Below are 11594 nucleotides of genomic sequence, written 5' to 3'. Positions count from 1 at the left end.
CAAGGCCGATTTGCAAGTAGAAATCGTGTTGGCTGCTAAGCCCTGTCCATGAAGGTGAATGAAGAAGGACATGCAAAAATCGATGGTGATTTCCGTAGGATTTTTTGCCTTGACGAATGAGACCCATTTTCTCCAGGATGATTCGTATTGACGTCGTGTGGATTCGGTCTTTTATTCCTCGAGGAAGTCTAGACTTTTCTTCGAGATCCCAAACCTTTTCTTCACGGCTAGGGAGAGAAAATCATGAGATGAAGGTCCCTGACTTTCGATGATGAAGCGAAGACAGTCGACTTCTGTACTTGCTGGGCGAGAACTGGGCCCGGGAGAGGGATCAGCGTGGGTTGTAGCTCCAGGACTAGGGGGTACCAGTTGCTCCGGGGCCACTTGGGAGCCACTAGGGCCGCTGTTCCTTTGAAGGTTCTCAGTTTGGAGAGGACTTTTAGCAGAAGGTTGGTGGGAGGGAACAGGTAGATCCTGGACCATCTGTTCCAATCCAGTGACATGGCGTCCACTGCTTCTGCCTTGGGGTCCTCGTACGGGGCCACATATCGAGGAAGTTGATTGTTGTCGCTCGTTGCGAAGAGATCGATCTGGAGTTCTGGGACTTGGTGAGAGATGAAGGAGAAGGATCTTGCGCCTAGAGACCATTCCGACTCTATCGGGCTTGTTCGAGATAGAGCGTCCGCCGTCACGTTGCGTAATCCTTGTAAGTGAACTGCAGACAGGTGCCATTTCTTCTTCTCTGCCAGACGGAAGATTGTTAGAAGCACCTGATTTATCTGGGGCGATCTTGAGCCTTGGCGATTGAGACATCGGACTACCACCGAGTTGTCCAGGGTCAGACGAATATGGATCGAGGGAGGCGGGGAGAGTTTCTTCAGAGTGAAAAGGACCGCCATGGCCTCCAAGATGTTGATGTGAAACGTCTTGAATAGGGGAGACCATGTTCCTTGAGCCTGTTTTTGGTGGGAGTGACCTCCCCAACCCTCCAGCGAAGCGTCCGTGTGGATGTTGAGTGATGGAGGTGGGTGTTGAAGAGGGATGGACCTTTTCAGGGCCTTTGCTTCCGACCACGGCTTTAGGAGCAGCCGAAGTCTGTTTGGGAGCCGTCTCTTGAGGTCTCTTCGAGCGATGGATGCGGAACGTCTCCAGACTCCCGTGGCATCCTTTAGCTGTGCACGTAGCACTGGGTTTGTCACTGAGGCGAACTGTAGAGAGCCTAGAACTCGTTCCTGCTGACGTCTTGAGATCCGTTTGGATTTCAGCAGTTGCTTGACAGACCCTGCTATTTCCTTCCTTTTCTTCTGGGGGATGGAAAGGCGGTGTGACTGAAGGTTCCACTGGATTCTCAACCATTGGAACTTCTGAGTTGGAGAGAGGCGAGATTTTTTCGCGTTTATCTTGAATCCCAGGTGTTCTAGGAACTGGGTAACTTTGTTGCAGGATCTTAAACAATCCTCGGGCGATGGAGCCCAGACCAGCCAGTCGTCGAGGTAGGCCATCACCTGGACGCCTCGGAGGCGAAGCTGTTGAACGATGGCGTCTGCCAGCTTTGTGAAGATCCGAGGGGCCACGTTGAGGCCGAAGGGCATGGCCCTGAAGGCGTAGCTTTTCCTTTGGAGTCGAAATCCTAGGTAGGAGGAAGCGTGGTGGTTCATTGGAACGTGCCAGTAGGCATCCGCCAGGTCTATGGAGACCGTGTAGGAACCTTGAGGCAGAAGTGTCCTTATCTGTTGAAGAGTCAGCATCTTGAACTTGTTGTTCGCTATGAACTTGTTGAGGGGGGATAAGTCTAGAATGACTCTGAGTTTGTCGGAGTCCTTCTTGGGGACGCAAAACAGTCTCCCTTGGAACCTGGTTGACTTTACCCTCCTTATCACCTTCTTGTTCAAGAGATCTAGGACATATTCTTCCAGAAGGGGGGTTGATTGTTGGAAGAATTGCTGGAAGGTTGGGGGTGGTTGAGTCCAACTCCAGCCTAGACCCTTCTTGACGATGCTGTGTGCCCAGGGATCGAAGGTCCAACGATCCTGGAATTGGCGGAGTCTTCCTCCCACCGGAAGCACTTCCTTGCTTCTGGTGTCCCGAGGGTTTACTGCCTCGGCCGCTAGCTCCCCTTCCTCCTCTGCCTCTGGAGGGACGGCGAGATGCGTCTCTGCCTGCACCTCTGTTTGAGCCTCTACCTTTAGGACGAAAGGTAGTCGACTGTTGCTCGAAAGCAGGGGTGAAAACCGGCGACTGTGACAAGACCGGTTGGGTGACCAGCTGAAAGGTCTGCTGTGGCTGAGCTCCCACTTGGGGAGTAGCGGATCCCGGAAACTGCCGTCTCTGTTGACGTCGCTGGGGTTTCGGCTTGGAGGATTTCCTCTTAGGCTGAGGGCCGTCGTCCTGAGAGGATTTCCTTTTCTTCGACATGCCCCACTTGTGGAGAAGGTTCCTGTTCTCCGTGGCTGCCTTGTCGGTGATCTCTTTCACAAGGGAAGAGGGAAAGAGGTGCTTACCCCAGATGTTGGAGGAAATCAGCCTCCGGGGTTCGTGTCTCACTGTGGCACTGGAGAACACGAATTCACGACAGGCTCTACGAGCCTTCATGAAGCTGTACAGGTCTTTTACTACAGTCGCCAAATGCATTTTGGCGAGCACCATGTAGTAGTCGGGGACTCTAGTGTCACCGGCCATGACGTCGAGCTGTACCTGGAGGGACATGGATGCGGCGAGCCTTTCCTTCGTGTCATGTTCCCGACGAAGGAGATGGTCATTAAGTTTCGGGAGGTCTTCGTTAAATTGACGTCCAGCAACGTCAGGTTCTAGTTTCCCTACCACGAATGTATGCTGGACATCTTTCCAGTGTCGAACATCGGGGGGAGTAATCAGGGAGAAGGGTCTGCACTCCTCCAGTGCAGGGCAAGGTTTTCCTTCTTCCACTGCCTTGTGTACCGCAGCGAAGGCCTTTTCCATGAAGGGGAGGATCGCATCGTCTGGTGCGACGTAGGTAGGGTGCTTCTTGCTCAGCGCCGGAAGTTTTGAGCAGGTAAAACCCCTACTTTTAACAGTATTGGCCAGCATAGCCTGGGCCTTCGGGAGATCGAACACAATCACCTCCTTCGGTTCGGTCTCTTCTTTAGAGGCAGGTTCGGATCGAAGTCGGACGTAACAGTCCGGATAAGCCTCAAAATTCGGAAAGAATTCCACTTCTTCCAGGACAACCGAGCCGACCTTCTCACTGATGAAGATCCTGCCTGTTGTAATTGGCATGTGCTCGGCATACCTCCAGGGGTTGGCGTCCGAGTATGCCGGGAGGTCCTTAACCGAAATCCTTTTCGGCTGCTTTGAACTTCCCCTGGTCCTGATGTATTCGTGTGTCTCACGGAGTTTCTTGTCCATGAGAGCTTCGAGCATTCGGAACATCTCCTGGGCGCTGGATGGGATGGGGTCCGGAGTAGCGGAGGTAGACGGGAGTGATACATCCGTCAGTGTAGGAGTCGGTGTGGGGGTGGAAGGCGGAGCGACCTCCTGCTCCGACTCGGTGAATTCCACTTGGTCTTCCTCATAGTCCAGTTCTTCGGCCATGAGGTTCCTCTCCGTGTTCTCCGACACTTCCGACATACGTCCCGCGTTGTCGGTATCCAGGCGGCACTCGTGCATGGACTGGGCCATGATTACATCGGGTTCCACCGTTATCTGGACGGTGGGGATCTGATCCTTGGGGACCACAGAGTCTGGGGATGCCTTCGGGAAAAGCAAGGCCCTCAAGTCTTCGGTGGCAAGGTATGTTCCAGTGGCGTTCTTCTGGAAGCCACGCACCCACTTGCGTAGCTTCTCTCGAGAAGCGTCCCTAACCTCCGCTGAGGGAGGATTATTGAATGCCTCGACCAGGCGGTCCTTGCAGACTGTACAGTTCTGCGGGTCCCAAAACTTCAGATCGCCTTTCTTGTTGGCGCAAGGGGCGTGGGTCCTACACGCCGTGTGGCCGTAGAAGTGCAGGCGCTTCACTCCACAGAAGCCGTGGTCGCACTTCACGTACTCCTCCTGTAAGAGAAAGAGAACATGAGTATGGGGAAGTCATATTAATGACATATTCTAAAGTTAAATATTAAAGGGTTAATTTTTAACTTAATTTTAAGTGATATAAACATTGTGATGTTTGAGAGTGGAGCGGGAAATGAAGTAGATAGACACATACTCCGTGTAACCCGCCCGGCTGGTTACCGTAACCTTATCCATAGGCAATTTGTTTGTGACCGAGGACACAAGGCAGAATTCTTCATAGATTGCCAGGGAGGCAGGGGGAATTCTAGAAGGAATTGCCAAGGATATAAATCTGGGACTGAGACCACTCAGACCATTGAATTGGGGATGTAGAAGATCCCATAGGGTAACGGTTTCCGGCAACCAGCCGTGCTAAGATACACACAGCATGCTGGAAATTTGTGATATGCAAGAAGACAGCACGGCTACTAATAGAACGGTAAGACAATACCTATCTATTTATGTAGTCAAACCATCTGGTTGCAATGTTGGGCTATCAGCATGAGTTGATAGCTAGGAGAAGGGGTGCAAGTCACTTTGGCGCCTCCGGAATGCTCCGGCAGACCGGCGGCACGCCGGAGGCCGCTCCAGCAGAGTTTCTGGCATTAGGGAAGACAAATATAGAAGTCAGGAGTAATGCCAGGATGGCGGCCGCTGGCACAACGACGGCATGCCGGCGGGAGGCGGAGGCTCCGGCAGCCGAAGGTTGCCGGCTTGGTGACAGGGACAAGGATGAGCTATAGCAGAACCAGACTGCCGGCAATGGATGCCGGCACTCCGGGGGCCGGTCCGATGGACGGACGACCGAAGCTAGGAGGTATGAGGGTAGGCCATCGGCTGTACGCCGACGGGAGGCGGCAGCCCTCCGGCACACGGAGGACTGACGGCCCGGGGGGCAAGGAATGTGTCACCAAGGGGGGAGGTCAGTATCACCGACAGTAGAGGCGGCAAGGGACCGGCACCAGGACAGTGAAAGACACAGAAGGAGGGATGTAGGGGTACGGACACGAACCCCAAGGCATCCCACCTGAATGGGTGTACCCATGATAGAGGCTAGCCCTATCACCCAGTGGCAGGGGCCGCAGGCAGCCGGGAGCCAGTGTAGCCCAAGGGAGGGCTAGGGAACACCCAAGAGGGGGGGAGAACCCCTGCGGACAAAACGCATCCAGTGGCTAACCCCATAGGACACTATGAAGGGTATATGTACCAGAGCGGACTGCACACAGGGACTCAAGGTAGCCCTATCACTCCACCCTAAGGAGGAGTTGTAGGACAGGGGACAGATGGGTATAGGCTAACCTAAGTATAGGCTAGGCCATACAAGAGATAGGTGGGGAGGGGAGAAGAAGAAGGGTCTTCCATAGGGGAGGCTCTGTACCAAAGCGGCCACCAAGGAAGGGAGGACGCTCCCTAGCCTAAGGTAGGCAGCCTATCTGAGAACGGTGCATGGGTACCGTTTCACCAAGGCACAGAACTAACTCCCCCCAAGCCTAACCTAGAGCAGGGATGTTACACCCTGAACCAGGAAGATTGGAAGACGTATCGCAATGCAGGGAAGGTCAGGTAACCTAGCCTCAGCAATAGAGGAAGGGCAGGCCGTTCCTCATTCTCAGACGCAACCCTAAGGGGGGATCATTCCCTCAGGGAGGACAGAGAAGCGATAAGTACTCTGGTATGAGCTTGATCCCCTTACGTGGTAGGGGGAGCAAGGCTACGCAGAGGGAATGCCCTAAGGCAGGGGGTGAAGGGAGCATATAGGGGGCCTACAATTAGGTTAGGTTAGAGAGGCACACTGTCAAACCTATCCCCTATATGGTCCCTGAAGGCGAAAACACTTGCATCACAGTAAACAGTATCATAAAATAATGCCACTATCTTCATAACTAAACCTAGGATCACTGTAATATATCATGCATGAACACTGATGATAGGCACTCTGGCCTAGGGGCTAGACTAGCGAACTGGTATGGGGTCAGGCGATGACCAATAAAAGAGCGTCAAAACACGATATATAAAGTTCCTAGCTATGAAGACTAAATAACTAATAGTATCGGTTAGTTAATGAGGCCGGAAAAGCTGTTGAGGCTAGCTAAATAAGGCATGCAAAACAACAGCGACGCCATAAAATGGCGGGTCCGGTAGCAGCACAGCTCTGTCAAAAAACATAAATTATCTCGAAAAGTAAAAGTTACTTTACGGTCAGAGCTTATTTGAACAATACTGGAACCTCGTACTCAACTTTCCAGAAGAAGGCGAGGCCGAGGGTAGAGACATGGCTAAGATGCAAGTCGATAAGATAAGCACAGGGAAAGATCCGTCTAGTAAGGCAAGCTACTAAGCGAAGGATGAGGACGGACGTGACGTCATTTAGCAATGGCGCCCGTTTGTTTACGTCTCGAGTACCAAAAGTAGCCACGGACGAGATTACCTGTGGAACGGCTCCCCAGCTATTCTCCGCCCCTACATATCGAAGTGTTAACTCTATGCGGGGTGCAGATAGCTATGTGGTGCGTTAATACATGCGTCCCCTGTTGATATACGATGTCTCAAAGGGAAACCTTTAGGATACTCGCTCCAGAAGTTAGAATTCTGTGATAACCTGTGGTTAAATTCTCTGGGAATATCTAGTAGTTTATATACCCAAGGAAGCTACCAAAAAGGAACCTTCCATCAGGACGCCATGGCTTGAGCCCAAAAAATGGTTTTGTTTACCACGATGATCCAACAAGTGGGGTTATGACCTATCCCCCACAACTGATCCCAGTCTGATTTTACCTCCTGATTCGTATACTAATGTTTGTATTTGAATAATATATTACAAGAATCTAATGCGACTAATTTCTTCGCATGATTCAAAATTTTTAATTTGGCAAACATTTATATTTTAAGCTACGTGAAAGTGTATCATCCCTTGCAAATTTGAATTTTTAATGTTATTACTGTGGCTTTATTCATTACTATGATAACCATTCTTTTCATCATCATCATCACCTACGCCCATTGGCGCAAAGGGCCTCGGTTAGATTTCACTAGCCGTCTCTATCTAAAGCTTTTAATTCAATACCTATCCATTCATTATCTCCCACGTCTCATTTCATAGTCATCAGCCATGTAACCCTGGGTCTTCCAGCTCTTCTAGTGTCTTGAGGAGCCCAGTTGAAAGTTTGGTGAATTAATCTCTCTTGGGGAGTACAAGGAGCATGCCCAAACCATCTTCATCTACCTCTTACCAGGATCTCATCCACATGTCACTCGAATAATCTCTCTTTTATTTTCATTTCCAATCTTGTCCTGCCATTTAACTCCCAATATTCTTCTGAGGGCTTTGGTCTCAAGTCTACAAAATCTATTAGATATTGTTTCCTTGTCATACCATGACTCTTCCTTAAAGAAACTCCAATCTCACTAAACTTAAATATAGCTTGAATTTTATATGTAATTTTAGGCGATTTGATTTCAAAATTTTACTTGACCTACCCATTGCCTGATTAGCTTTTCTCAATCTTTCATTAAACTCCAATTCTAAGGAGCCTGTATTACAGATCATAGTTCCTAAATATTAAATAAAAAAAAAAAATAGAACCGATCATGGAGTCTAGCCCATTGATTAAGTGTGGTCTGATAAATATTCAATCGGTGGGGAATAAAACCATAAAGATTAGAAATCTTATTAACGAAATGGAATTAGATTTATGCTTATTAATGGAAACTTGGTTGCAGGGAAATATTAGTGATAACTCAAAGATTCAGGAGATGACGCCGTGTACTCATGATTTCTATCACGTACCAAGAAAGGACAAAACTGGAGGAGGAGTGGGTGTCTTTGTGTCGAAAACTTTCTCTAGGGTTTCTATCATGAATGAAATAGTATTTGAAACGTTTGAATATATCTGTTTAAAACTGACAAGAAACAATAAGGTATTGAATATAATATCATTATATAGACCACCAGCGAGTAATATGACTAAATTCATTGAAGAATTTAGTATTCTTGTGGGTGTGGTGGACGATATTAAAAATACATTAATTGGTGGAGACTTCAACTGTTGGGTAGATGATGAAAATGATAATAAGGCTAAAGAACTCAAGGAAGTATTTGAGATGTTTAATTTAATAAACAGTGTTTTGGTATCAACGTCAGTAGGTGGTCATACACTCGACTTGGTCATATGTGGAAAGGACTCAGACCTAATAAAAAACCTTGAAGTGGAACCAGACTTTGAGATCTCTAAAACACATAAACTCATCACCTTTAATGTTAATATAAATTGCACCAGAGTATTGAAAAAAATGGATCACATATAGGGAACGGGAAAATTTTGATGCCGATAATTTTATTGAAGCTAGTGTAGCGCAAATGTCTTGTGTGAACACACAATGTGAACATATGGTAGACATAGAATGTGTTGGGTGCTATACCAAGAAATACAACGACAATTTTGGAAAAATGTACGATACCATGTGTCCCATAAAGAACAAACAAATAGTGGTACGCGAAAATGTTAGATGGTATAATAGTGAGCTATTAAAGGCAAAAAGACACAGACGTAAGATGGAAGGTAGATGGAAAAGAGCCAAATCCTTACAAGCCAGAAATCTATATAATAAGGCCAGAAATGACTATAACATCCTGTTAGAAAAAACAAAAAGAAAATTCTACAACGGCGAATGTAAAAAAACCAATAACATGAAGGACTTTCACAAAAACCTTGATGATTTGATGGGATTAAAGAAAAAATATGTCTTCTCTGACAATGTTTGTGCAGAGAGTTTTGCTATATTCTTTAGTGAAAAAATTGATAAAATCTATAGAGGCTTCCCCCAAAATCACTTGGGAGGACAGTCAGGTATGCCAGTGAAGGAGGGAAAGAAGTTAATAAAATTTAAGGAAATAAATATGTGCGACTTGTTAAAGGTTATGAGAGAGATGAAGAATACATATTGTGGAAACGACCCTTTCCCAAACAGTTCTATAAGTGAAGCTCCAAATAAACAAGTCGTATATAATATTTACCTGAACATAATTAACCTAAGTATATCACAATCCTGTTTTCCTAGCTGTGAAAAAACTGCGTTGATCAAACCAATTTACAAAGGGAAAGGTGATGTAAACGAGCTAAATTCATATAGGCCCATTTCAAATTTATCCTACATGTCAAAGCTTATTGAAAAAGTCATTAGTGAGCAATTATGGGCGCATATTGACGAGTTAGAGGTATTCCCGGAAAATCAATCGGCCTACAGAGCTAATCATTCTACAGAAACTACTTTGTGCTCAATATTGAATGATATGATAGGTCTTCTTGATGGGGGAAAGTGTGGAATTTTAATTATGTTAGATCTTAGTGCTGCTTTTGACACTGTTGTGCACGAGTACTTACTTGACGATTTAGAGTCTATTGGAGTGACTCAGGAAGCACTGAAATTTTTGCGAAGTTACTTAGTGAACAGGAAGACTATTGTAGAAGTTTCTGGAAACCGATCCAATGAGAGAATTCTTACGAAGGGTGTACCACAGGGTAGTGTCCTGGGCCCTATCTTGTTTAACATATATACTATCGAGCTATCACACATCTTGAAAAAACAAAAAGTGGGTTTTAAACTATATGCAGATGATACTCAGTTTTACCTCTCAATTTCAGCAACACAAGATACAGAGAAGAAAATTGATGAGATAATGACTGAAATAAAAACATGGATGCAGAGGAAAAAGCTCAAATTAAACGATGATAAAACAATGTATGTTCTTTGGCACAAGGGTGGCTTTGAAAAATTACCAGTTAATTCAAAGTATAAAAATTGGTGATGCTGATGTTGGGATTGTGCCTGTTGTGAAAAATTTGGGTGTACAGATAGACTGTAATTTGTCAATGAAGGACCAAATTGTGAACACAGTGAAAGTGTGTAACTATCACCTGAGAAACATAGCATTTATTAGAAAATATTTAACAGAGGGCAGTACAAAAATTTTAGTGATGACTCATGTAATATCAAGGCTTGATTATTGCAACTCTCTGTACTACAAATTGCCCAATACACTACTAAGAAAGCTACAAAATGTGCAAAACCGGGCGGCTAGACTGATAAAAGGCATTAAATTTCGGGAGAGAATAACTCCTGCACTGATCGATCTACATTAGTTACCTGTTAAGGCTAGAATTGAATTTAAAATTTGCTTGTTGACTCACAAAGCACTTATAAGTGATAAGCCTAAATATCTTCGTGATTGCTTGGTCCCCTACCCTGAAGCTACCAGCGCCGCTGTAAGAGTTAGACATGCAGATGACCCACATAGACTATTCGAAATTAGTGTGAATCATGCAATAGGAGGAAGAACGTTCAGTTATGCTGCACCGAGACTCTTTAACGACCTTCCACTCGTTGTCAAGAATAGCACAAATGTGGCAGCCTTCAAGAAAAACCTGAAGACTTATCTTTTTAGAAAGTGTTATAATAGTGACCTGAAAACTATTAAGCCTGAATACAAATGTTAGCGAAATAACTGATAACGATACAGAGCAAAATATTAACTGGAAAGGAATTATTTTTTCACACACCAAGGCCCGCCTGAACAGTCCTTTAGTGTTTGATGGAGGGCGAGAAATAAACCCCTAAAAGTAAAAGTAAAAGTAAGTAAATGATTCCACCTCATTAATCCTTTCTCCTTCCATTGATATTTCATCTTCCATTGCATATTCCGTTCTCATCATCTGTCTTTCTTCTATTTATCTTGAGCCCTACCTCCAGTGACATTTCACGCATTCTGGTAAGCAACTATTGCAAATCCTGTGGTGTTCTGCTAATAAGAACAGCATCATCAGCATAATCTACGTCAGCTAATTTCCTATTACCAATCCAGTTCAATCCTTCTCCGCCATCCCCAACTGTTCTATGCATTACAAAATCCATGCGGAGGATAAACAAAATAGGTGACAACACATTCCCTTGGACTACTCCAATGTTCACAGTAAATTCATTTGACAGGCTCCACTTACATCAACTTTGCATTTGCTATGCTCATAAACAGCCTTAATCAAATTTGTATATTTAGGAGGAACTCCATGATAACGCAGGACTCTCCACAAAATTGGCTGGTACACAATATCAAAGGCTTTGGCATAGTACACAAATGCCATTAAAAGTGGATATCTATATTCTACACATTGCTGTTATGTCTTAAAATTAAAATTTAGCCAGTACAAGTACACAACTTCAACCTTTTCTAAATCCCGCTTGTTCATCTTAGCTTTTCCTCATATTTTTTTTCTTTTTGCCATTTTCACCAATACTCGTAGCTCCCTCTCATGAGGTTTTGCCTTTTCACACCACATTCTATAAAATAATTTTGTAAATATTCTGGGAGTCACTTCATTTTCAGCCTATATCATCTCAGCTGTTATTCCATGGTATCCAGTGGCTTTTCATCTCTTGAGTTTTTTAACGATAGCTTCCACTTCAAACACATTGAATTCATTCATGGGCACATCAAAGTCTTCCTCAGCTTCAGGTATACTGTATCAATCAAATTATTCCCTTCATACCTTCTGTCCATGACCTCAGTAAAG

The sequence above is a fragment of the Palaemon carinicauda genome, chromosome 3, assembly GCF_036898095.1.
Source record: "Palaemon carinicauda isolate YSFRI2023 chromosome 3, ASM3689809v2, whole genome shotgun sequence".
Classification (NCBI taxonomy): domain Eukaryota; kingdom Metazoa; phylum Arthropoda; class Malacostraca; order Decapoda; family Palaemonidae; genus Palaemon; species Palaemon carinicauda.
Note: the sequence above shows the minus strand (reverse complement) of the source record.